General features: G+C 41.8%; 14 non-coding genes across 14 annotated transcripts; all 14 read left to right on the forward strand.

Annotated features, from left to right (window-relative positions):
• Positions 1-1,765: 1,765 nt before the first annotated feature.
• TRNAL-UAG lies at positions 1,766-1,847 on the forward strand. The gene has a single exon. It is a non-coding gene; the product is annotated as a tRNA-Leu (tRNA).
• A 1,062-nt stretch (positions 1,848-2,909) lies between these two features.
• On the forward strand, positions 2,910-2,991 carry TRNAL-UAG. The gene has a single exon. It is a non-coding gene; the product is annotated as a tRNA-Leu (tRNA).
• A 1,069-nt stretch (positions 2,992-4,060) lies between these two features.
• On the forward strand, positions 4,061-4,142 carry TRNAL-UAG. The gene has a single exon. It is a non-coding gene; the product is annotated as a tRNA-Leu (tRNA).
• Positions 4,143-6,511: 2,369 nt separating this feature from the next.
• Positions 6,512-6,593, forward strand: TRNAL-UAG. Its single transcript has one exon. It is a non-coding gene; the product is annotated as a tRNA-Leu (tRNA).
• Positions 6,594-8,575: 1,982 nt separating this feature from the next.
• On the forward strand, positions 8,576-8,657 carry TRNAL-UAG. The gene has a single exon. It is a non-coding gene; the product is annotated as a tRNA-Leu (tRNA).
• A 1,091-nt stretch (positions 8,658-9,748) lies between these two features.
• On the forward strand, positions 9,749-9,830 carry TRNAL-UAG. Its single transcript has one exon. It is a non-coding gene; the product is annotated as a tRNA-Leu (tRNA).
• Positions 9,831-11,809: 1,979 nt separating this feature from the next.
• TRNAL-UAG lies at positions 11,810-11,891 on the forward strand. Its single transcript has one exon. It is a non-coding gene; the product is annotated as a tRNA-Leu (tRNA).
• A 1,090-nt stretch (positions 11,892-12,981) lies between these two features.
• Positions 12,982-13,063, forward strand: TRNAL-UAG. The gene has a single exon. It is a non-coding gene; the product is annotated as a tRNA-Leu (tRNA).
• Positions 13,064-15,043: 1,980 nt separating this feature from the next.
• Positions 15,044-15,125, forward strand: TRNAL-UAG. Its single transcript has one exon. It is a non-coding gene; the product is annotated as a tRNA-Leu (tRNA).
• A 1,091-nt stretch (positions 15,126-16,216) lies between these two features.
• Positions 16,217-16,298, forward strand: TRNAL-UAG. Its single transcript has one exon. It is a non-coding gene; the product is annotated as a tRNA-Leu (tRNA).
• A 1,980-nt stretch (positions 16,299-18,278) lies between these two features.
• Positions 18,279-18,360, forward strand: TRNAL-UAG. Its single transcript has one exon. It is a non-coding gene; the product is annotated as a tRNA-Leu (tRNA).
• Positions 18,361-19,644: 1,284 nt separating this feature from the next.
• Positions 19,645-19,716, forward strand: TRNAG-UCC. Its single transcript has one exon. It is a non-coding gene; the product is annotated as a tRNA-Gly (tRNA).
• A 2,213-nt stretch (positions 19,717-21,929) lies between these two features.
• Positions 21,930-22,011, forward strand: TRNAL-UAG. Its single transcript has one exon. It is a non-coding gene; the product is annotated as a tRNA-Leu (tRNA).
• Positions 22,012-23,295: 1,284 nt separating this feature from the next.
• On the forward strand, positions 23,296-23,367 carry TRNAG-UCC. The gene has a single exon. It is a non-coding gene; the product is annotated as a tRNA-Gly (tRNA).
• The last annotated feature ends 2,896 nt before the right edge of the window (positions 23,368-26,263 follow it).

Genomic DNA, 26,263 nt, shown 5'->3' on the forward strand with positions numbered 1-26,263 from the left:
TATTTTCTTAGTAGGTAAGGCTCTGCTCTTTTCTTTAACCCTTCTGTCTGTGAGCTGGTAGCCTGGGCAGTAATGGCTCTGTCCTCTGAGTGCCAGGGGCTGTGAGTTTGAATCCAGCTTAGGGAAAAAGGGTGGGAGGTGAAAAGTAGGTACTAGTCAATCTTTTTATTTATTTATTTTTTTAAACGGATCTGGTCCCTATTGGGATTTTTTTTTTAATTCACTTTTTTAGAATTTTCTTTTTTTTGTTGTTTTTTTTTTACACCAGTCATGTTTCGATGAGGGTTTCCGTTTTATATGTCTGGCATGCCCTGTTTTTCCAATAGGAGGTGTGGATTAGGGTTTCAGGAGGGATGTGTTTGGCTTGTCCAGTCCCTTCCCAGGTACGGTTTTTATGGGAGTCGCCAAAGTTTCTGGCAGTGAAAGGTGTCTGTGCGTTTGTGTTACTGAGGTGACACCAGAAGTGGCGAGATAGTGAGGGCCTGTCTCCCCCAGCCAGACATCATCACGAAAGGCCGGCTCAGGGTGACGCGTGATAGCGGGTGACCGGGGACATTTCGGGCCCTGCCTCGGTGGATGATATCGGGCAAGGGAGGCAGCTGAGAGGATGGGTCCCACAGCGGCAGGAAGTTTCGTGGTGCACCAGCAACTTTGGCAGTGCTGTTGAAGATTAGTGAATTACCCAGGGTTTCTTTGTACTTACCCCTTCGGTGTTCCCTTTCTGGGCACTGCTACGTCTTTCCTTCCCTTGCAATGAGTGCTCTTTGCAATGCGGATAATATTATATTGCATAACTCTATAAACTGTAAAAACATAGGTTGATTTTATTTATTTATTCTGTGCTCCATTTTTCCATCCTCTTTTTCTTCCATAAGAACATTAGATAAGCCATGTGTGAAGATTCTAGGAGTGAGGGCGAGAGAATGAAACTTTGCTTTTCTCTTTTTCTTTCCTTCTTTTATTCTGTGCTCCATTTTTCCATCCTCTTTTACTTCCATAAGAACATTAGATATGCCAGAAGGGAAGAGCAGAACCAAGGGTAATGCCAAAAAGAATGTGAAGAGAGAAAAAAAGGTTGAAAATGTTTTCTTTGCAGTTTTTAGAGAGGATCATAGGACTGCTCTGGGAACGTGCATTCCTTCCGTCTTTGCATTTTGCTCAGTTTTTTTTGTTGTTTTTTTTTTACACCAGTCATGTTTCGATGAGGGTTTCCGTTTTATATGTCTGGCATGCCCTGTTTTTCCAATAGGAGGTGTGGATTAGGGTTTCAGGAGGGATGTGTTTGGCTTGTCCAGTCCCTTCCCAGGTACGGCTTTTATGAGAGTCGCCAAAGTTTCTGGCAGTGAAAGGTGTCTGTGCGTCTGTGTTACTGAGGTGACACCAGAAGTGGTGTGTTACTGAGGTGACACCAGAAGTGGTGTGTTACTGAGGTGACACCAGAAGTGGCGAGTTAGTGAGGGCCTGTCTCCCCCAGCCAGACATCATCACGAAAGGCCGGCTCAGGGTGACGCGTGATAGCGGGTGACCGGGGACATTTCGGGCCCTGCCTCGGTGGATGATATCGGGCAAGGGAGGCAGCCGAGAGGATGGGTCCCACAGCGGCAGGAAGTTTCGTAGTGCACCAGCAACTTTGGCAGTGCTGTTGAAGATTAGTGAATTACCCAGGGTTTCTTTGTACTTAACCTACAGTTTTCCGAATGACATTGCCATGTCTGTCTCATCCAACGTATCAGGCATTGCATTGGTCACCTGCACTAGATTTTTGGGTAGCATGGCCGAGCGGTCTAAGGCGCTGGATTTAGGCTCCAGTCTCTTTGGAGGCGTGGGTTCAAATCCCACTGCTGCCAATTTTTCTCTTTTAAGAATACTTTGATTATTATTATTATTTTAATTCATCACTCACCCCTTCGGTGTTCCCTTTCTGGGCACTGCTACGTCTTTCCTTCCCTTGCAATGAGTGCTCTTTGCAATGCGGATAATATTATATTGCATAACTCTATAAACTGTAAAAACATAGGTTGATTTTATTTATTTATTCTGTGCTCCATTTTTCCATCCTCTTTTTCTTCCATAAGAACATTAGATAAGCCATGTGTGAAGATTCTAGGAGTGAGGGCGAGAGAATGAAACTTTGCTTTTCTCTTTTTCTTTCCTTCTTTTATTCTGTGCTCCATTTTTCCATCCTCTTTTCTTCCATAAGAACATTAGATATGCCAGAAGGGAAGAGCAGAACCAAGGGTAATGCCAAAAAGAATGTGAAGAGAGAAAAAAAGGTTGAAAATGTTTTCTTTGCAGTTTTTAGAGAGGATCATAGGACTGCTCTGGGAACGTGCATTCCTTCCGTCTTTGCATTTTGCTCAGTTTTTTTTGTTGTTTTTTTTTTTACACCAGTCATGTTTCGATGAGGGTTTCCGTTTTATATGTCTGGCATGCCCTGTTTTTCCAATAGGAGGTGTGGATTAGGGTTTCAGGAGGGATGTGTTTGGCTTGTCCAGTCCCTTCCCAGGTACGGTTTTTATGGGAGTCGCCAAAGTTTCTGGCAGTGAAAGGTGTCTGTGCGTTTGTGTTACTGAGGTGACACCAGAAGTGGCGAGATAGTGAGGGCCTGTCTCCCCCAGCCAGACATCATCACGAAAGGCCGGCTCAGGGTGACGCGTGATAGCGGGTGACCGGGGACATTTCGGGCCCTGCCTCGGTGGATGATATCGGGCAAGGGAGGCAGCCGAGAGGATGGGTCCCACAGCGGCAGGAAGTTTCGTGGTGCACCAGCAACTTTGGCAGTGCTGTTGAAGATTAGTGAATTACCCAGGGTTTCTTTGTACTTAACCTACAGTTTTCCGAATGACATTGCCATGTCTGTCTCATCCAACGTATCAGGCATTGCATTGGTCACCTGCACTAGACTTTTGGGTAGCATGGCCGAGCGGTCTAAGGCGCTGGATTTAGGCTCCAGTCTCTTTGGAGGCGTGGGTTCAAATCCCACTGCTGCCAATTTTTCTCTTTTAAGAATACTTTGATTATTATTATTATTTTAATTCATCACTCACCCCTTCGGTGTTCCCTTTCTGGGCACTGCTACGTCTTTCCTTCCCTTGCAATGAGTGCTCTTTGCAATGCGGATAATATTATATTGCATAACTCTATAAACTGTAAAAACATAGGTTGATTTTATTTATTTATTCTGTGCTCCATTTTTCCATCCTCTTTTTCTTCCATAAGAACATTAGATAAGCCATGTGTGAAGATTCTAGGAGTGAGGGCGAGAGAATGAAACTTTGCTTTTCTCTTTTTCTTTCCTTCTTTTATTCTGTGCTCCATTTTTCCATCCTCTTTTTCTTCCATAAGAACATTAGATATGCCAGAAGGGAAGAGCAGAACCAAGGGTAATGCCAAAAAGAATGTGAAGAGAGAAAAAAAGGTTGAAAATGTTTTCTTTGCAGTTTTTAGAGAGGATCATAGGACTGCTCTGGGAACGTGCATTCCTTCCGTCTTTGCATTTTGCTCAGTTTTTTTTGTTGTTTTTTTTTTACACCAGTCATGTTTCGATGAGGGTTTCCGTTTTATATGTCTGGCATGCCCTGTTTTTCCAATAGGAGGTGTGGATTAGGGTTTCAGGAGGGATGTGTTTGGCTTGTCCAGTCCCTTCCCAGGTACGGCTTTTATGGGAGTCGCCAAAGTTTCTGGCAGTGAAAGGTGTCTGTGCGTCTGTGTTACTGAGGTGACACCAGAAGTGGGTACTGAGGACCTAGTGAGGGCCTGTCTCCCCCAGCCAGACATCATCACGAAAGGCCGGCTCAGGGTGACGCGTGATAGCGGGTGACCGGGGACATTTCGGGCCCTGCCTCGGTGGATGATATCGGGCAAGGGAGGCAGCGGAGAGGATGGGTCCCACAGCGGCAGGAAGTTTCGTGGTGCACCAGCAACTTTGGCAGTGCTGTTGAAGATTAGTGAATTACCCAGGGTTTCTTTGTACTTAACCTACAGTTTTCCGAATGACATTGCCATGTCTGTCTCATCCAACGTATCAGGCATTGCATTGGTCACCTGCACTAGACTTTTGGGTAGCATGGCCGAGCGGTCTAAGGCACTGGATTTAGGCTCCAGTCTCTTTGGAGGCGTGGGTTCAAATCCCACTGCTGCCAATTTTTCTCTTTAAAGAATACTTTGATTATTATTATTATTTTAATTCATCACTCACCCCTTCGGTGTTCCCTTTCTGGGCACTGCTACGTCTTTCCTTCCCTTGCAATGAGTGCTCTTTGCAATGCGGATAATATTATATTGCATAACTCTATAAACTGTAAAAACATAGGTTGATTTTATTTATTTATTCTGTGCTCCATTTTTCCATCCTCTTTTTCTTCCATAAGAACATTAGATAAGCCATGTGTGAAGATTCTAGGAGTGAGGGCGAGAGAATGAAACTTTGCTTTTCTCTTTTTCTTTCCTTCTTTTATTCTGTGCTCCATTTTTCCATCCTCTTTTTCTTCCATAAGAACATTAGATATGCCAGAAGGGAAGAGCAGAACCAAGGGTAATGCCAAAAAGAATGTGAAGAGAGAAAAAAAGGTTGAAAATGTTTTCTTTGCAGTTTTTAGAGAGGATCATAGGACTGCTCTGGGAACGTGCATTCCTTCTGTCTTTGCATTTTGCTCAGTTCGGGAGGCAATGCATTTCTTTTGCTTTTTTCCCAGTGCATGCACATCAGGCTGGTCTGGCTTTTCCTTTCAGCCACTGTCCTCCGTTTTCCTAGTTTGAAGTTTGCGTGCCCTTATTTTCTTAGTAGGTAAGGCTCTGCTCTTTTCTTTAACCCTTCTGTCTGTGAGCTGGTAGCCTAGTCATTAAGGGCTCTGTTTTCTGAGTGCCAGGGGCTGTGAGTTTGAATCCAGCTTAGGGAAAAAGGGTGGGAGGTGAAAAGTAGGTACTAGTCAAGCTTTTTATTTATTTTTTTTTTTAAACGGATCTGGTCCCTATTGGGATTTTTTTTTTAATTCACTTTTTTAGAATTTTCTTTTTTTTGTTGTTTTTTTTTTTTACACCAGTCATGTTTCGATGAGGGTTTCCGTTTTATATGTCTGGCATGCCCTGTTTTTCCAATAGGAGGTGTGGATTAGGGTTTCAGGAGGGATGTGTTTGGCTTGTCCAGTCCCTTCCCAGGTACGGTTTTTATGGGAGTCGCCAAAGTTTCTGGCAGTGAAAGGTGTCTGTGCGTTTGTGTTACTGAGGTGACACCAGAAGTGGCGAGATAGTGAGGGCCTGTCTCCCCCAGCCAGACATCATCACGAAAGGCCGGCTCAGGGTGACGCGTGATAGCGGGTGACCGGGGACATTTCGGGCCCTGCCTCGGTGGATGATATCGGGCAAGGGAGGCAACCGAGAGGATGGGTCCCACAGCGGCAGGAAGTTTCGTGGTGCACCAGCAACTTTGGCAGTGCTGTTGAAGATTAGTGAATTACCCAGGGTTTCTTTGTACTTACCCCTTCGGTGTTCCCTTTCTGGGCACTGCTACGTCTTTCCTTCCCTTGCAATGAGTGCTCTTTGCAATGCGGATAATATTATATTGCATAACTCTATAAACTGTAAAAACATAGGTTGATTTTATTTATTTATTCTGTGCTCCATTTTTCCATCCTCTTTTTCTTCCATAAGAACATTAGATAAGCCATGTGTGAAGATTCTAGGAGTGAGGGCGAGAGAATGAAACTTTGCTTTTCTCTTTTTCTTTCCTTCTTTTATTCTGTGCTCCATTTTTCCATCCTCTTTTACTTCCATAAGAACATTAGATATGCCAGAAGGGAAGAGCAGAACCAAGGGTAATGCCAAAAAGAATGTGAAGAGAGAAAAAAAGGTTGAAAATGTTTTCTTTGCAGTTTTTAGAGAGGATCATAGGACTGCTCTGGGAACGTGCATTCCTTCCGTCTTTGCATTTTGCTCAGTTTTTTTTGTTGTTTTTTTTTTACACCAGTCATGTTTCGATGAGGGTTTCCGTTTTATATGTCTGGCATGCCCTGTTTTTCCAATAGGAGGTGTGGATTAGGGTTTCAGGAGGGATGTGTTTGGCTTGTCCAGTCCCTTCCCAGGTACGGCTTTTATGGGAGTCGCCAAAGTTTCTGGCAGTGAAAGGTGTCTGTGCGTCTGTGTTACTGAGGTGACACCAGAAGTGGTGTGTTACTGAGGTGACACCAGAAGTGGCGAGTTAGTGAGGGCCTGTCTCCCCCAGCCAGACATCATCACGAAAGGCCGGCTCAGGGTGACGCGTGATAGCGGGTGACCGGGGACATTTCGGGCCCTGCCTCGGTGGATGATATCGGGCAAGGGAGGCAGCCGAGAGGATGGGTCCCACAGCGGCAGGAAGTTTCGTGGTGCACCAGCAACTTTGGCAGTGCTGTTGAAGATTAGTGAATTACCCAGGGTTTCTTTGTACTTAACCTACAGTTTTCCGAATGACATTGCCATGTCTGTCTCATCCAACGTATCAGGCATTGCATTGGTCACCTGCACTAGATTTTTGGGTAGCATGGCCGAGCGGTCTAAGGCGCTGGATTTAGGCTCCAGTCTCTTTGGAGGCGTGGGTTCAAATCCCACTGCTGCCAATTTTTCTCTTTTAAGAATACTTTGATTATTATTATTATTTTAATTCATCACTCACCCCTTCGGTGTTCCCTTTCTGGGCACTGCTACGTCTTTCCTTCCCTTGCAATGAGTGCTCTTTGCAATGCGGATAATATTATATTGCATAACTCTATAAACTGTAAAAACATAGGTTGATTTTATTTATTTATTCTGTGCTCCATTTTTCCATCCTCTTTTTCTTCCATAAGAACATTAGATAAGCCATGTGTGAAGGATTCTAGGAGTGAGGGCGAGAGAATGAAACTTTGCTTTTCTCTTTTTCTTTCCTTCTTTTATTCTGTGCTCCATTTTTCCATCCTCTTTTTCTTCCATAAGAACATTAGATATGCCATACTGGGTCAGACCAAGGGTCCATCAATCCCAGTATCCAGTTTCCAAAGTGGCCAATCTAAGACACAAGTACCTGACAAGTTATTTGTCCTGAGTGACTCCTTGCTGTTCTGATTAACAAATAATGGCACCTAATCAAATTAATCACACAACCGTAACACTTCAGTTAGACACATACTGAGTGACTCACAGCTCTCTTGTTTAACAAATATTGGTACCTAATCAAACCAAATCACTCCAACTTAACACCTTTCCAAGGTGAGTGACTGAAATTTTCAACCGATTTTCTTAGGTATAGACTGCCCCTAGCTTGTTACTAGCTTCGGGCTACCTTTTTATTTATTTATATATATTTTTAAATATACCAACACACTAACTTATGCTTATAAGCTGCCTGACTGATTATTAAAAATAAACACACTAACTACTGCTTATTAACTGCCTTACTGACTATTCAAAAATAAAACACTCTAACTTCTGTTTATTCCCTGTCATACTGACTATTAAATGCACCAGCACACGGCACTATTCTCAAAATGAGCATGACAGTAAAAATAACTCTATTTCACAAACTAACGTAGTAGTAAAACACAGAGACTGTGACTTTTTACCTGTGATTAGTACCTTACAGGTACACATGGTGAGGACCTACATCACTAATCATTCAATTGTCCTTTATAATATATTGTAACCAAATCTATTTGGCACCTGTTAGAATGCTCTGTTGTACGTATTCACCTACTTTAATCTTTGTGCCTACATGTAAACCGTTGCGATGGTATATAACTTAGCGAAGGTATAGAAAAGATTTTAAATAAATAAATAAAAAGATTTGGCAGCCAAAACTAACTTTCCTTCTTTTATTCTGTACTCCATTTTTCCATCCTCTTTTTCTTCCATAAGAACATTAGATATGCCAGAAGGGAAGAGCAGAACCAAGGGTAATGCCAAAAAGAATGTGAAGAGAGAAAAAAAGGTTGAAAATGTTTTCTTTGCAGTTTTTAGAGAGGATCATAGGACTGCTCTGGGAACGTGCATTCCTTCCGTCTTTGCATTTTACTCAGTTTTTTTTTGTTGTTTTTCTTTTACACCAGTCATGTTTCGATGAGGGTTTCCGTTTTATATGTCTGGCATGCCCTGTTTTTCCAATAGGAGGTGTGGATTAGGGTTTCAGGAGGGATGTGTTTGGCTTGTCCAGTCCCTTCCCAGGTACGGCTTTTATGGGAGTCGCCAAAGTTTCTGGCAGTGAAAGGTGTCTGTGCGTTTGTGTTACTGAGGTGACACCAGAAGTGGCGAGATAGTGAGGGCCTGTCTCCCCCAGCCAGACATCATCACGAAAGGCCGGCTCAGGGTGACGCGTGATAGCGGGTGACCGGGGACATTTCGGGCCCTGCCTCGGTGGATGATATCGGGCAAGGGAGGCAGCGGAGAGGATGGGTCCCACAGCGGCAGGAAGTTTCGTGGTGCACCAGCAACTTTGGCAGTGCTGTTGAAGATTAGTGAATTACCCAGGGTTTCTTTGTACTTAACCTACAGTTTTCCGAATGACATTGCCATGTCTGTCTCATCCAACGTATCAGGCATTGCATTGGTCACCTGCACTAGACTTTTGGGTAGCATGGCCGAGCGGTCTAAGGCACTGGATTTAGGCTCCAGTCTCTTTGGAGGCGTGGGTTCAAATCCCACTGCTGCCAATTTTTCTCTTTAAAGAATACTTTGATTATTATTATTATTTTAATTCATCACTCACCCCTTCGGTGTTCCCTTTCTGGGCACTGCTACGTCTTTCCTTCCCTTGCAATGAGTGCTCTTTGCAATGCGGATAATATTATATTGCATAACTCTATAAACTGTAAAAACATAGGTTGATTTTATTTATTTATTCTGTGCTCCATTTTTCCATCCTCTTTTTCTTCCATAAGAACATTAGATAAGCCATGTGTGAAGATTCTAGGAGTGAGGGCGAGAGAATGAAACTTTGCTTTTCTCTTTTTCTTTCCTTCTTTTATTCTGTGCTCCATTTTTCCATCCTCTTTTACTTCCATAAGAACATTAGATATGCCAGAAGGGAAGAGCAGAACCAAGGGTAATGCCAAAAAGAATGTGAAGAGAGAAAAAAAGGTTGAAAATGTTTTCTTTGCAGTTTTTAGAGAGGATCATAGGACTGCTCTGGGAACGTGCATTCCTTCCGTCTTTGCATTTTGCTCAGTTTTTTTTGTTGTTTTTTTTTTACACCAGTCATGTTTCGATGAGGGTTTCCGTTTTATATGTCTGGCATGCCCTGTTTTTCCAATAGGAGGTGTGGATTAGGGTTTCAGGAGGGATGTGTTTGGCTTGTCCAGTCCCTTCCCAGGTACGGCTTTTATGGGAGTCGCCAAAGTTTCTGGCAGTGAAAGGTGTCTGTGCGTCTGTGTTACTGAGGTGACACCAGAAGTGGTGTGTTACTGAGGTGACACCAGAAGTGGCGAGTTAGTGAGGGCCTGTCTCCCCCAGCCAGACATCATCACGAAAGGCCGGCTCAGGGTGACGCGTGATAGCGGGTGACCGGGGACATTTCGGGCCCTGCCTCGGTGGATGATATCGGGCAAGGGAGGCAGCCGAGAGGATGGGTCCCACAGCGGCAGGAAGTTTCGTAGGTGCACCAGCAACTTTGGCAGTGCTGTTGAAGATTAGTGAATTACCCAGGGTTTCTTTGTACTTAACCTACAGTTTTCCGAATGACATTGCCATGTCTGTCTCATCCAACGTATCAGGCATTGCATTGGTCACCTGCACTAGATTTTTGGGTAGCATGGCCGAGCGGTCTAAGGCGCTGGATTTAGGCTCCAGTCTCTTTGGAGGCGTGGGTTCAAATCCCACTGCTGCCAATTTTTCTCTTTTAAGAATACTTTGATTATTATTATTATTTTAATTCATCACTCACCCCTTCGGTGTTCCCTTTCTGGGCACTGCTACGTCTTTCCTTCCCTTGCAATGAGTGCTCTTTGCAATGCGGATAATATTATATTGCATAACTCTATAAACTGTAAAAACATAGGTTGATTTTATTTATTTATTCTGTGCTCCATTTTTCCATCCTCTTTTTCTTCCATAAGAACATTAGATAAGCCATGTGTGAGGATTCTAGGAGTGAGGGCGAGAGAATGAAACTTTGCTTTTCTCTTTTTCTTTCCTTCTTTTATTCTGTGCTCCATTTTTCCATCCTCTTTTTCTTCCATAAGAACATTAGATATGCCATACTGGGTCAGACCAAGGGTCCATCAATCCCAGTATCCAGTTTCCAAAGTGGCCAATCTAAGACACAAGTACCTGACAAGTTATTTGTCCTGAGTGACTCCTTGCTGTTCTGATTAACAAATAATGGCACCTAATCAAATTAATCACACAACCGTAACACTTCAGTTAGACACATACTGAGTGACTCACAGCTCTCTTGTTTAACAAATATTGGTACCTAATCAAACCAAATCACTCCAACTTAACACCTTTCCAAGGTGAGTGACTGAAATTTTCAACCGATTTTCTTAGGTATAGACTGCCCCTAGCTTGTTACTAGCTTCGGGCTACCTTTTTATTTATTTATATATATTTTTAAATATACCAACACACTAACTTATGCTTATAAGCTGCCTGACTGATTATTAAAAATAAACACACTAACTACTGCTTATTAACTGCCTTACTGACTATTCAAAAATAAAACACTCTAACTTCTGTTTATTCCCTGTCATACTGACTATTAAATGCACCAGCACACGGCACTATTCTCAAAATGAGCATGACAGTAAAAATAACTCTATTTCACAAACTAACGTAGTAGTAAAACACAGAGACTGTGACTTTTTACCTGTGATTAGTACCTTACAGGTACACATGGTGAGGACCTACATCACTAATCATTCAATTGTCCTTTATAATATATTGTAACCAAATCTATTTGGCACCTGTTAGAATGCTCTGTTGTACGTATTCACCTACTTTAATCTTTGTGCCTACATGTAAACCGTTGCGATGGTATATAACTTAGCGAAGGTATAGAAAAGATTTTAAATAAATAAATAAAAAGATTTGGCAGCCAAAACTAACTTTCCTTCTTTTATTCTGTGCTCCATTTTTCCATCCTCTTTTTCTTCCATAAGAACATTAGATATGCCAGAAGGGAAGAGCAGAACCAAGGGTAATGCCAAAAAGAATGTGAAGAGAGAAAAAAAGGTTGAAAATGTTTTCTTTGCAGTTTTTAGAGAGGATCATAGGACTGCTCTGGGAACGTGCATTCCTTCCGTCTTTGCATTTTGCTCAGTTTTTTTTGTTGTTTTTTTTTACACCAGTCATGTTTCGATGAGGGTTTCCGTTTTATATGTCTGGCATGCCCTGTTTTTCCAATAGGAGGTGTGGATTAGGGTTTCAGGAGGGATGTGTTTGGCTTGTCCAGTCCCTTCCCAGGTACGGCTTTTATGGGAGTCGCCAAAGTTTCTGGCAGTGAAAGGTGTCTGTGCGTTTGTGTTACTGAGGTGACACCAGAAGTGGCGAGATAGTGAGGGCCTGTCTCCCCCAGCCAGACATCATCACGAAAGGCCGGCTCAGGGTGACGCGTGATAGCGGGTGACCGGGGACATTTCGGGCCCTGCCTCGGTGGATGATATCGGGCAAGGGAGGCAGCGGAGAGGATGGGTCCCACAGCGGCAGGAAGTTTCGTGGTGCACCAGCAACTTTGGCAGTGCTGTTGAAGATTAGTGAATTACCCAGGGTTTCTTTGTACTTAACCTACAGTTTTCCGAATGACATTGCCATGTCTGTCTCATCCAACGTATCAGGCATTGCATTGGTCACCTGCACTAGACTTTTGGGTAGCATGGCCGAGCGGTCTAAGGCACTGGATTTAGGCTCCAGTGTCTTTGGAGGCGTGGGTTCAAATCCCACTGCTGCCAATTTTTCTCTTTAAAGAATACTTTGATTATTATTATTATTTTAATTCATCACTCACCCCTTCGGTGTTCCCTTTCTGGGCACTGCTACGTCTTTCCTTCCCTTGCAATGAGTGCTCTTTGCAATGCGGATAATATTATATTGCATAACTCTATAAACTGTAAAAACATAGGTTGATTTTATTTATTTATTCTGTGCTCCATTTTTCCATCCTCTTTTTCTTCCATAAGAACATTAGATAAGCCATGTGTGAAGATTCTAGGAGTGAGGGCGAGAGAATGAAACTTTGCTTTTCTCTTTTTCTTTCCTTCTTTTATTCTGTGCTCCATTTTTCCATCCTCTTTTACTTCCATAAGAACATTAGATATGCCAGAAGGGAAGAGCAGAACCAAGGGTAATGCCAAAAAGAATGTGAAGAGAGAAAAAAAGGTTGAAAATGTTTTCTTTGCAGTTTTTAGAGAGGATCATAGGACTGCTCTGGGAACGTGCATTCCTTCCGTCTTTGCATTTTGCTCAGTTTTTTTTGTTGTTTTTTTTTTACACCAGTCATGTTTCGATGAGGGTTTCCGTTTTATATGTCTGGCATGCCCTGTTTTTCCAATAGGAGGTGTGGATTAGGGTTTCAGGAGGGATGTGTTTGGCTTGTCCAGTCCCTTCCCAGGTACGGCTTTTATGGGAGTCGCCAAAGTTTCTGGCAGTGAAAGGTGTCTGTGCGTCTGTGTTACTGAGGTGACACCAGAAGTGGTGTGTTACTGAGGTGACACCAGAAGTGGCGAGTTAGTGAGGGCCTGTCTCCCCCAGCCAGACATCATCACGAAAGGCCGGCTCAGGGTGACGCGTGATAGCGGGTGACCGGGGACATTTCGGGCCCTGCCTCGGTGGATGATATCGGGCAAGGGAGGCAGCCGAGAGGATGGGTCCCACAGCGGCAGGAAGTTTCGTAGTGCACCAGCAACTTTGGCAGTGCTGTTGAAGATTAGTGAATTACCCAGGGTTTCTTTGTACTTAACCTACAGTTTTCCGAATGACATTGCCATGTCTGTCTCATCCAACGTATCAGGCATTGCATTGGTCACCTGCACTAGATTTTTGGGTAGCATGGCCGAGCGGTCTAAGGCGCTGGATTTAGGCTCCAGTCTCTTTGGAGGCGTGGGTTCAAATCCCACTGCTGCCAATTTTTCTCTTTTAAGAATACTTTGATTATTATTATTATTTTAATTCATCACTCACCCCTTCGGTGTTCCCTTTCTGGGCACTGCTACGTCTTTCCTTCCCTTGCAATGAGTGCTCTTTGCAATGCGGATAATATTATATTGCATAACTCTATAAACTGTAAAAACATAGGTTGATTTTATTTATTTATTCTGTGCTCCATTTTTCCATCCTCTTTTTCTTCCATAAGAACATTAGATAAGCCATGTGTGAGGATTCTAGGAGTGAGGGCGAGAGAATGAAACTTTGCTTTTCTCTTTTTCTTTCCTTCTTTTATTCTGTGCTCCATTTTTCCATCCTCTTTTTCTTCCATAAGAACATTAGATATGCCATACTGGGTCAGACCAAGGGTCCATCAATCCCAGTATCCAGTTTCCAAAGTGGCCAATCTAAGACACAAGTACCTGACAAGTTATTTGTCCTGAGTGACTCCTTGCTGTTCTGATTAACAAATAATGGCACCTAATCAAATTAATCACACAACCGTAACACTTCAGTTAGACACATACTGAGTGACTCACAGCTCTCTTGTTTAACAAATATTGGTACCTAATCAAACCAAATCACTCCAACTTAACACCTTTCCAAGGTGAGTGACTGAAATTTTCAACCGATTTTCTTAGGTATAGACTGCCCCTAGCTTGTTACTAGCTTCGGGCTACCTTTTTATTTATTTATATATATTTTTAAATATACCAACACACTAACTTATGCTTATAAGCTGCCTGACTGATTATTAAAAATAAACACACTAACTACTGCTTATTAACTGCCTTACTGACTATTCAAAAATAAAACACTCTAACTTCTGTTTATTCCCTGTCATACTGACTATTAAATGCACCAGCACACGGCACTATTCTCAAAATGAGCATGACAGTAAAAATAACTCTATTTCACAAACTAACGTAGTAGTAAAACACAGAGACTGTGACTTTTTACCTGTGATTAGTACCTTACAGGTACACATGGTGAGGACCTACATCACTAATCATTCAATTGTCCTTTATAATATATTGTAACCAAATCTATTTGGCACCTGTTAGAATGCTCTGTTGTACGTATTCACCTACTTTAATCTTTGTGCCTACATGTAAACCGTTGCGATGGTATATAACTTAGCGAAGGTATAGAAAAGATTTTAAATAAATAAATAAAAAGATTTGGCAGCCAAAACTAACTTTCCTTCTTTTATTCTGTACTCCATTTTTCCATCCTCTTTTTCTTCCATAAGAACATTAGATATGCCAGAAGGGAAGAGCAGAACCAAGGGTAATGCCAAAAAGAATGTGAAGAGAGAAAAAAAGGTTGAAAATGTTTTCTTTGCAGTTTTTAGAGAGGATCATAGGACTGCTCTGGGAACGTGCATTCCTTCCGTCTTTGCATTTTACTCAGTTTTTTTTGTTGTTTTTCTTTTACACCAGTCATGTTTCGATGAGGGTTTCCGTTTTATATGTCTGGCATGCCCTGTTTTTCCAATAGGAGGTGTGGATTAGGGTTTCAGGAGGGATGTGTTTGGCTTGTCCAGTCCCTTCCCAGGTACGGCTTTTATGGGAGTCGCCAAAGTTTCTGGCAGTGAAAGGTGTCTGTGCGTTTGTGTTACTGAGGTGACACCAGAAGTGGCGAGATAGTGAGGGCCTGTCTCCCCCAGCCAGACATCATCACGAAAGGCCGGCTCAGGGTGACGCGTGATAGCGGGTGACCGGGGACATTTCGGGCCCTGCCTCGGTGGATGATATCGGGCAAGGGAGGCAGCGGAGAGGATGGGTCCCACAGCGGCAGGAAGTTTCGTGGTGCACCAGCAACTTTGGCAGTGCTGTTGAAGATTAGTGAATTACCCAGGGTTTCTTTGTACTTAACCTACAGTTTTCCGAATGACATTGCCATGTCTGTCTCATCCAACGTATCAGGAATTGCATTGGTCACCTGCACTAGACTTTTGGGTAGCATGGCCGAGCGGTCTAAGGCACTGGATTTAGGCTCCAGTCTCTTTGGAGGCGTGGGTTCAAATCCCACTGCTGCCAATTTTTCTCTTTAAAGAATACTTTGATTATTATTATTATTTTAATTCATCACTCACCCCTTCGGTGTTCCCTTTCTGGGCACTGCTACGTCTTTCCTTCCCTTGCAATGAGTGCTCTTTGCAATGCGGATAATATTATATTGCATAACTCTATAAACTGTAAAAACATAGGTTGATTTTATTTATTTATTCTGTGCTCCATTTTTCCATCCTCTTTTTCTTCCATAAGAACATTAGATAAGCCATGTGTGAAGATTCTAGGAGTGAGGGCGAGAGAATGAAACTTTGCTTTTCTCTTTTTCTTTCCTTCTTTTATTCTGTGCTCCATTTTTCCATCCTCTTTTACTTCCATAAGAACATTAGATATGCCAGAAGGGAAGAGCAGAACCAAGGGTAATGCCAAAAAGAATGTGAAGAGAGAAAAAAAGGTTGAAAATGTTTTCTTTGCAGTTTTTAGAGAGGATCATAGGACTGCTCTGGGAACGTGCATTCCTTCCGTCTTTGCATTTTGCTCAGTTTTTTTTTGTTGTTGTTTTTTTACACCAGTCATGTTTCGATGAGGGTTTCCGTTTTATATGTCTGGCATGCCCTGTTTTTCCAATAGGAGGTGTGGATTAGGGTTTCAGGAGGGATGTGTTTGGCTTGTCCAGTCCCTTCCCAGGTACGGCTTTTATGGGAGTCGCCAAAGTTTCTGGCAGTGAAAGGTGTCTGTGCGTCTGTGTTACTGAGGTGACACCAGAAGTGGTGTGTTACTGAGGTGACACCAGAAGTGGCGAGTTAGTGAGGGCCTGTCTCCCCCAGCCAGACATCATCACGAAAGGCCGGCTCAGGGTGACGCGTGATAGCGGGTGACCGGGGACATTTCGGGCCCTGCCTCGGTGGATGATATCGGGCAAGGGAGGCAGCCGAGAGGATGGGTCCCACAGCGGCAGGAAGTTTCGTAGTGCACCAGCAACTTTGGCAGTGCTGTTGAAGATTAGTGAATTACCCAGGGTTTCTTTGTACTTAACCTACAGTTTTCCGAATGACATTGCCATGTCTGTCTCATCCAACGTATCAGGCATTGCATTGGTCACCTGCACTAGATTTTTGGGTAGCATGGCCGAGCGGTCTAAGGCGCTGGATTTAGGCTCCAGTCTCTTTGGAGGCGTGGGTTCAAATCCCACTGCTGCCAATTTTTCTCTTTTAAGAATACTTTGATTATTATTATTATTTTAATTCATCACTCACCCCTTCGGTGTTCCCTTTCTGGGCACTGCTACGTCTTTCCTTCCCTTGCAATGAGTGCTCTTTGCAATGCGGATAATATTATATTGCATAACTCTATAAACTGTAAAAACATAGGTTGATTTTATTTATTTATTCTGTGCTCCATTTTTCCATCCTCTTTTTCTTCCATAAGAACATTAGATAAGCCATGTGTGAGGATTCTAGGAGTGAGGGCGAGAGAATGAAACTTTGCTTTTCTCTTTTTCTTTCCTTCTTTTATTCTGTGCTCCATTTTTCCATCCTCTTTTTCTTCCATAAGAACATTAGATATGCCATACTGGGTCAGACCAAGGGTCCATCAATCCCAGTATCCAGTTTCCAAAGTGGCCAATCTAAGACACAAGTACCTGACAAGTTATTTGTCCTGAGTGACTCCTTGCTGTTCTGATTAACAAATAATGGCACCTAATCAAATTAATCACACAACCGTAACACTTCAGTTAGACACATACTGAGTGACTCACAGCTCTCTTGTTTAACAAATATTGGTACCTAATCAAACCAAATCACTCCAACTTAACACCTTTCCAAGGTGAGTGACTGAAATTTTCAACCGATTTTCTTAGGTATAGACTGCCCCTAGCTTGTTACTAGCTTCGGGCTACCTTTTTATTTATTTATATATATTTTTAAATATACCAACACACTAACTTATGCTTATAAGCTGCCTGACTGATTATTAAAAATAAACACACTAACTACTGCTTATTAACTGCCTTACTGACTATTCAAAAATAAAACACTCTAACTTCTGTTTATTCCCTGTCATACTGACTATTAAATGCACCAGCACACGGCACTATTCTCAAAATGAGCATGACAGTAAAAATAACTCTATTTCACAAACTAACGTAGTAGTAAAACACAGAGACTGTGACTTTTTACCTGTGATTAGTACCTTACAGGTACACATGGTGAGGACCTACATCACTAATCATTCAATTGTCCTTTATAATATATTGTAACCAAATCTATTTGGCACCTGTTAGAATGCTCTGTTGTACGTATTCACCTACTTTAATCTTTGTGCCTACATGTAAACCGTTGCGATGGTATATAACTTAGCGAAGGTATAGAAAAGATTTTAAATAAATAAATAAAAAGATTTGGCAGCCAAAACTAACTTTCCTTCTTTTATTCTGTACTCCATTTTTCCATCCTCTTTTTCTTCCATAAGAACATTAGATATGCCAGAAGGGAAGAGCAGAACCAAGGGTAATGCCAAAAAGAATGTGAAGAGAGAAAAAAAGGTTGAAAATGTTTTCTTTGCAGTTTTTAGAGAGGATCATAGGACTGCTCTGGGAACGTGCATTCCTTCCGTCTTTGCATTTTACTCAGTTTTTTTTGTTGTTTTTCTTTTACACCAGTCATGTTTCGATGAGGGTTTCCGTTTTATATGTCTGGCATGCCCTGTTTTTCCAATAGGAGGTGTGGATTAGGGTTTCAGGAGGGATGTGTTTGGCTTGTCCAGTCCCTTCCCAGGTACGGCTTTTATGGGAGTCGCCAAAGTTTCTGGCAGTGAAAGGTGTCTGTGCGTTTGTGTTACTGAGGTGACACCAGAAGTGGCGAGATAGTGAGGGCCTGTCTCCCCCAGCCAGACATCATCACGAAAGGCCGGCTCAGGGTGACGCGTGATAGCCGGTGACCGGGGATATTTCGGGCCCTGCCTCGGTGGATGATATCGGGCAAGGGAGGCAGCGGAGAGGATGGGTCCCACAGCGGCAGGAAGTTTCGTGGTGCACCAGCAACTTTGGCAGTGCTGTTGAAGATTAGTGAATTACCCAGGGTTTCTTTGTACTTAACCTACAGTTTTCCGAATGACATTGCCATGTCTGTCTCATCCAACGTATCAGGCATTGCATTGGTCACCTGCACTAGACTTTTGGGTAGCATGGCTGAGCGGTCTAAGGCACTGGATTTAGGCTCCAGTCTCTTTGGAGGCGTGGGTTCAAATCCCACTGCTGCTAATTTTTCTCTTTAAAGAATACTTTGATTATTATTATTATTTTAATTCATCACTCACCCCTTCGGTGTTCCCTTTCTGGGCACTGCTACGTCTTTCCTTCCCTTGCAATGAGTGCTCTTTGCAATGCGGATAATATTATATTGCATAACTCTATAAACTGTAAAAACATAGGTTGATTTTATTTATTTATTTAAAAACTCCTCTATACCGTCGTTAAGTTAGATAACCATCACAACGGTTTACAGCAAGGCACGATAATAAAAATATGAGTGGTATAGATTACAAATTAGTCATGTGCCATCATAGCACGGTAACAATTCATTACAATATAGACTATGTGTGTAAGTTAAGCTTTTCTGTTGGGAACATATTAGGCGGTTTGAATTTAACATTAATATGTATTTGTAGGTTACAAGTAACAACTTCAAGTTTGGTGCGTCCTTATCGATCAACTGTTTTTTCCTTCTCTTTATCTTTATAAAAAGCTTGTTTAAAGAGCCAGGTTTTCAGATTGGTTTTAAATATTTTCAAATTCTCTGCAGCCTTATTTCGAGTGGCATGGTGTTCCATAGCACGGGGCCAGCCAGTGATAGTGCTCTTTCCCTTATCTGCGTGAGGCGTGCTGCTTTGACCGAGGGGACAGTTAGTAGAGCCTTATTAGCAGATCTCAGGTTTCTTTGCGGGACGTGTACGCGCAGTGCAGTGTTAAGCCAGTCAGCTTTTTCATCGTGGATTAGATCGTGAATTATGCACAAAGCCTTATATTGAATTCTTTGTTCAATTGGAAGCCAGTGTAATTCGGCGAGCGATCCTGTAATGTGGTAATTTATTTTTTGCCAGTCGAAATTCTAGCAGCTGAGTAATAGAAGCTTTAATATGAGCTTGAGAAAATGTCTTTATCATTTTGAATTTATTTTGAAGTATCTCATCAGGCCTCTTTCTATTTGAAAGCCTTGTTCAGGAGAAAAAAAATATATCTGGTCCCGTCGACTATCTCTGCTCATGGTCGATTAGATCTTGAATTTGTAAGTACTTACATCAGCCCTTCCATACTTAGCTTATCTTCAGTTCCTTCATGTTTCTCTATTTGACGAATGCACACATGAAAGCACAATATAATAATTTTTAAGAGTGGCATATGTTAATGTCAATCTGTTTATCCTTTCCGTGCAATCTAATGATTAGGGTTTTGCTAAACTAATGTTCTAGCTGAATAAGTTGTTCTTACGATGGCCATCCATCTTTCAAACGTACAGAGATGGGATAGAACGCCAGCTCTTCACCAGCATTGGTGGTATAGTGGTGAGCATGGCTGCCTTCCAAGCAGTTGACCTGGGTTCGATTCCCAGCCAATGCAAAGCATCTGTTTAGACCTGACATCATGCTTTTTATAAAAGTCATCCTTTGCCTTTCAGAAATATCAATTCTTTACCTGTGTTACTTACAAAGAGTATGTGAAGATTCTAGGAGTGAGGGCGAGAGAATGAAACTTTGCTTTTCTCTTTTTCTTTCCTTCTTTTATTCTGTGCTCCATTTTTCCATCCTCTTTTTCTTCCATAAGAACATTAGATATGCCATACTGGGTCAGACCAAGGGTCCATCAATCCCAGTATCCAGTTTCCAAAGTGGCCAATCTAAGACACAAGTACCTGACAAGTTATTTGTCCTGAGTGACTCCTTGCTGTTCTGATTAACAAATAATGGCACCTAATCAAATTAATCACACAACCGTATCACTTCAGTTAGACACATACTGAGTGACTCACAGCTCTCTTGTTTAACAAATATTGGTACCTAATCAAACCAAATCACTCCAACTTAACACCTTTCCAAGGTGAGTGACTGAAATTTTCAACCGATTTTCTTAGGTATAGACTGCCCCTAGCTTGTTACTAGCTTCGGGCTACCTTTTTATTTATTTATATATATTTTTAAATATACCAACACACTAACTTATGCTTATAAGCTGCCTGACTGATTATTAAAAATAAACACACTAACTACTGCTTATTAACTGCCTTACTGACTATTCAAAAATAAAACATTCTAACTTCTGTTTATTCCCTGTCATACTGACTATTAAATGCACCAGCACACGGCACTATTCTCAAAATGAGCATGACAGTAAAAATAACTCTATTTCACAAACTAACGTAGTAGTAAAACACAGAGACTGTGACTTTTTACCTGTGATTAGTACCTTACAGGTACACATGGTGAGGACCTACATCACTAATCATTCAATTGTCCTTTATAATATATTGTAACCAAATCTATTTGGCACCTGTTAGAATGCTCTGTTGTACGTATTGACCTACTTTAATCTTTGTGCCTACATGTAAACCGTTGCGATGGTATATAACTTAGCGAAGGTATAGAAAAGATTTTAAATAAATAAATAAAAAGATTTGGCGGCCAAAACTAACTTTCCTTCTTTTATTCTGTACTCCATTTTTCCATCCTCTTTTTCTTCCATAAGAACATTAGATATGCCAGAAGGGAAGAGCAGAACCAAGGGTAATGCCAAAAAGAATGTGAAGAGAGAAAAAAAGGTTGAAAATGTTTTCTTTGCAGTTTTTAGAGAGGATCATAGGACTGCTCTGGGAACGTGCATTCCTTCTGTCTTTGCATTTTGCTCAGTTCAGGAGGCAATGCATTTCTTTTGCTTTTTCCCAGTGCATGCACATCAGGCTGGTCTGGCTTTTCCTTTCAGCCACTGTCCTCCGTTTTCCTAGTTTGAAGTTTGCGTGCCCTTATTTTCTTAGTAGGTAAGGCTCTGCTCTTTTCTTTAACCCTTCTGTCTGTGAGCTGGTAGCCTGGTCAGTAATGGCTCTGTCCTCTGAGTGCCAGGGGCTGTGAGTTTGAATCCAGCTTAGGGAAAAAGGGTGGGAGGTGAAAAGTAGGTACTAGTCAAGCTTTTTATTTATTTATTTTTTTAAACGGATCTGGTCCCTATTGGGATTTTTTTTTTAATTCACTTTTTTAGAATTTTCTTTTTTTTGTTGTTTTTTTTTTTTACACCAGTCATGTTTCGATGAGGGTTTCCGTTTTATATGTCTGGCATGCCCTGTTTTTCCAATAGGAGGTGTGGATTAGGGTTTCAGGAGGGATGTGTTTGGCTTGTCCAGTCCCTTCCCAGGTACGGCTTTTATGGGAGTCGCCAAAGTTTCTGGCAGTGAAAGGTGTCTGTGCGTCTGTGTTACTGAGGTGACACCAGAAGTGGTGTGTTACTGAGGTGACACCAGAAGCGGCGAGTTAGTGAGGGCCTGTCTCCCCCAGCCAGACATCATCACGAAAGGCCGGCTCAGGGTGACGCGTGATAGCGGGTGACCGGGGACATTTCGGGCCCTGCCTCGGTGGATGATATCGGCCAAGGGAGGCAGCCGAGAGGATGGGTCCCACAGCGGCAGGAAGTTTCGTGGCGCACCAGCAACTTTGGCAGTGCTGTTGAAGATTAGTGAATTACCCAGGGTTTCTTTGTACTTAACCTACAGTTTTCCGAATGACATTGCCATGTCTGTCTCATCCAACGTATCAGGCATTGCATTGGTCACCGGCACTAGATTTTTGGGTAGCATGGCCGAGCAGTCTAAGGTGCTGGATTTAGGCTCCAGTCTCTTTGGAGGCGTGGGTTCAAATCCCACTGCTGCCAATTTTTCTCTTTTAAGAATACTTTGATTATTATTATTATTTTAATTCATCACTCACCCCTTCGGTGTTCCCTTTCTGGGCACTGCTACTTCTTTCCTCCCCTTGCAATGAGTGCTCTTTGCAATGCGGATAATATTATATTGCATAACTCTATAAACTGTAAAAACATAGGTTGATTTTATTTATTTATTTAAAAACTCCTCTATACCGTCGTTAAGTTAGATAACCATCACAACGGTTTACAGCAAGGCACGATAATGAAAATATGAGTGGTATAGATTACAAATTAGTCATGTGCCATCATAGCACGGTAACAATTCATTACAATATAGACTATGTGTGTAAGTTAAGCTTGTCTGTTGGGAACATATTAGGCGGTTTGAATTTAACATTAATATGCATTTGTAGGTTACAAGTAACAACTTCAAGTTTGGTGCGTCCTTATCGATCAACTGTTTTTTCCTTCTCTTTATCTTTATAAAAAGCTTGTTTAAAGAGCCAGGTTTTCAGATTGGTTTTAAATATTTTCAAATTCTCTGCAGCCTTATTTCGAGTGGCATGGTGTTCCATAGCACGGGGCCAGCCAGTGATAGTGCTCTTTCCCTTATCTGCGTGAGGCGTGCTGCTTTGACCGAGGGAACAGTTAGTAGAGCCTTATTAGCAGATCTCAGGTTTCTTTGCGGGACGTGTACGCGCAGTGCAGTGTTAAGCCAGTCAGCTTTTTCATCGTGGATTAGATCGTGAATTATGCACAAAGCCTTATATTGAATTCTTTGTTCAATTGGAAGCCAGTGTAATTCGGCGAGCGATCCTGTAATGTGGTAATTTATTTTTTGCCAGTCGAAATTCTAGCAGCTGAGTAATAGAAGCTTTAATATGAGCTTGAGAAAATGTCTTTATCATTTTGAATTTATTTTGAAGTATCTCATCAGGCCTCTTTCTATTTGAAAGCCTTGTTCAGGAGAAAAAAAATATATCTGGTCCCGTCGACTATCTCTGCTCATGGTCGATTAGATCTTGAATTTGTAAGTACTTACATCAGCCCTTCCATACTTAGCTTATCTTCAGTTCCTTCATGTTTCTCTATTTGACGAATGCACACATGAAAGCACAATATAATAATTTTTAAGAGTGGCATATGTTAATGTCAATCTGTTTATCCTTTCCGTGCAATCTAATGATTAGGGTTTTGCTAAACTAATGTTCTAGCTGAATAAGTTGTTCTTACGATGGCCATCCATCTTTCAAACGTACAGAGATGGGATAGAACGCCAGCTCTTCACCAGCATTGGTGGTATAGTGGTGAGCATGGCTGCCTTCCAAGCAGTTGACCTGGGTTCGATTCCCAGCCAATGCAAAGCATCTGTTTAGACCTGACATCATGCTTTTTATAAAAGTCATCCTTTGCTTTTCAGAAATATCAATTCTTTACCTGTGTTACTTACAAAGAGTATGTGAAGATTCTAGGAGTGAGGGCGAGAGAATGAAACTTTGCTTTTCTCTTTTTCTTTCCTTCTTTTATTCTGTGCTCCATTTTTCCATCCTCTTTTTCTTCCATAAGAACATTAGATATGCCATACTGGGTCAGACCAAGGGTCCATCAATCCCAGTATCCAGTTTCCAAAGTGGCCAATCTAAGACACAAGTACCTGACAAGTTATTTGTCCTGAGTGACTCCTTGCTGTTCTGATTAACAAATAATGGCACCTAATCAAATTAATCACACAACCGTATCACTTCAGTTAGACACATACTGAGTGACTCACAGCTCTCTTGTTTAACAAATATTGGTACCTAATCAAACCAAATCACTCCAACTTAACACCTTTCCAAGGTGAGTGACTGAAATTTTCAACCGATTTTCTTAGGTATAGACTGCCCCTAGCTTGTTACTAGCTTCGGGCTACCTTTTTATTTATTTATATATATTTTTAAATATACCAACACACTAACTTATGCTTATAAGCTGCCTGACTGATTATTAAAAATAAACACACTAACTACTGCTTATTAACTGCCTTACTGACTATTCAAAAATAAAACATTCTAACTTCTGTTTATTCCCTGTCATACTGACTATTAAATGCACCAGCACACAGCACTATTCTCAAAATGAGCATGACAGTAAAAATAACTCTATTTCACAACTAACGTAGTAGTAAAACACAGAGACTGTGACTTTTTACCTGTGATTAGTACCGTACAGGTACACATGGTGAGGACCTACATCACTAATCATTCAATTGTCCTTTATAATATATTGTAACCAAATCTATTTGGCACCTGTTAGAATGCTCTGTTGTACGTATTCACCTACTTTAATCTTTGTGCCTACATGTAAACCGTTGCGATGGTATATAACTTAGCGAAGGTATAGAAAAGATTTTAAATAAATAAATAAAAAGATTTGGCAGCCAAAACTAACTTTCCTTCTTTTATTCTGTACTCCATTTTTCCATCCTCTTTTTCTTCCATAAGAACATTAGATATGCCAGAAGGGAAGAGCAGAAGCAAGGGTAATGCCAAAAAGAATGTGAAGAGAGAAAAAAAGGTTGAAAATGTTTTCTTTGCAGTTTTTAGAGAGGATCATAGGACTGCTCTGGGAACGTGCATTCCTTCTGTCTTTGCATTTTGCTCAGTTGGGGAGGCAATGCATTTCTTTTGCTTTTTCCCAGTGCATGCACATCAGGCTGGTCTGGCTTTTCCTTTCAGCCACTGTCCTCCGTTTTCCTAGTTTGAAGTTTGCGTGCCCTTATTTTCTTAGTAGGTAAGGCTCTGCTCTTTTCTTTAACCCTTCTGCCTGTGTGCTGGTAGCCTGGTCAGTAAGGGCTCGGTCCTCTGAGTGTCAGGGGCTGTGAGTTTGAATCCAGCTTAGGGAAAAAGGGGGAGAGTTGAAAAGAAGGTAGCAGTCAAGCTTTTTCTTTTTTTTAAACGGATCTGGTCCCTATTGGGATTTTTTTTTTAATTCACTTTTTTAGAATTTTCTTTTTTTTGTTGTTTTTTTTTTTTTACACCAGTCATGTTTCGATGAGGGTTTCCGTTTTATATGTCTGGCATGCCCTGTTTTTCCAATAGGAGGTGTGGATTAGGGTTTCAGGAGGGATGTGTTTGGCTTGTCCAGTCCCTTCCCAGGTACGGCTTTTATGGGAGTCGCCAAAGTTTCTGGCAGTGAAAGGTGTCTGTGCGTCTGTGTTACTGAGGTGACACCAGAAGTGGTGTGTTACTGAGGTGACACCAGAAGCGGCGAGTTAGTGAGGGCCTGTCTCCCCCAGCCAGACATCATCACGAAAGGCCGGCTCAGGGTGACGCGTGATAGCGGGTGACCGGGGACATTTCGGGCCCTGCCTCGGTGGATGATATCGGGCAAGGGAGGCAGCCGAGAGGATGGGTCCCACAGCGGCAGGAAGTTTCGTGGTGCACCAGCAACTTTGGCAGTGCTGTTGAAGATTAGTGAATTACCCAGGGTTTCTTTGTACTTAAACTACAGTTTTCCGAATGACATTGCCATGTCTGTCTCATCCAACGTATCAGGCATTGTATTGGTCACTGGCACTAGATTTTTGAGTAGCATGGCCGAGCGTTCTAAGGCGCTGGATTTAGGCTCCAGTCTCTTTGGAGGTGTGGGTTCAAAACCCACTACTACCAATTTTTCTCTTTTAAGAATACTTTGATTATTATTATTATTTTAATTCATCACTCACCCCTTCGGTGTTCCCTTTCTGGGCACTGCTACTTCTTTCCTTCCCTTGCAATGAGTGCTCTTTGCAATGAGGATAATATTATATTGCATAACTCTATAAACTGTAAAAACATAGGTTGATTTTATTTATTTATTTAAAAACTCCTCTATACCGTCGCTAAGTTAGATAACCATCACAAAGGTTTACAGCAAGGCACGATAATGAAAATATGAGTGGTATAGATTACAAATTAGTCATGTGCCATCATAGCACGGTAACAATTTATTACAATATAGACTATGTGTGTAAGTTAAGCTTGTCTGTTGGGAACATATTAGGCGGTTTGAATTTAACATTAATATGCATTTGTAGGTTACAAGTAACAACTTCAAGTTTGGTGCGTCCTTATCGATCAACTGTTTTTCTCCTTCTCTTTATCTTTATAAAAAGCTTGTTTAAAGAGCCAGGTTTTCAGATTGGTTTTAAATATTTTCAAATTCTCTGCAGCCTTATTTCGAGTGGCATGGTGTTCCATAGCATGGGGCCAGCCAGTGATAGTGCTCTTTCCCTTAC

This window comes from Rhinatrema bivittatum, chromosome 2, assembly GCF_901001135.1.
Source record: "Rhinatrema bivittatum chromosome 2, aRhiBiv1.1, whole genome shotgun sequence".
Taxonomy (NCBI): domain Eukaryota; kingdom Metazoa; phylum Chordata; class Amphibia; order Gymnophiona; family Rhinatrematidae; genus Rhinatrema; species Rhinatrema bivittatum.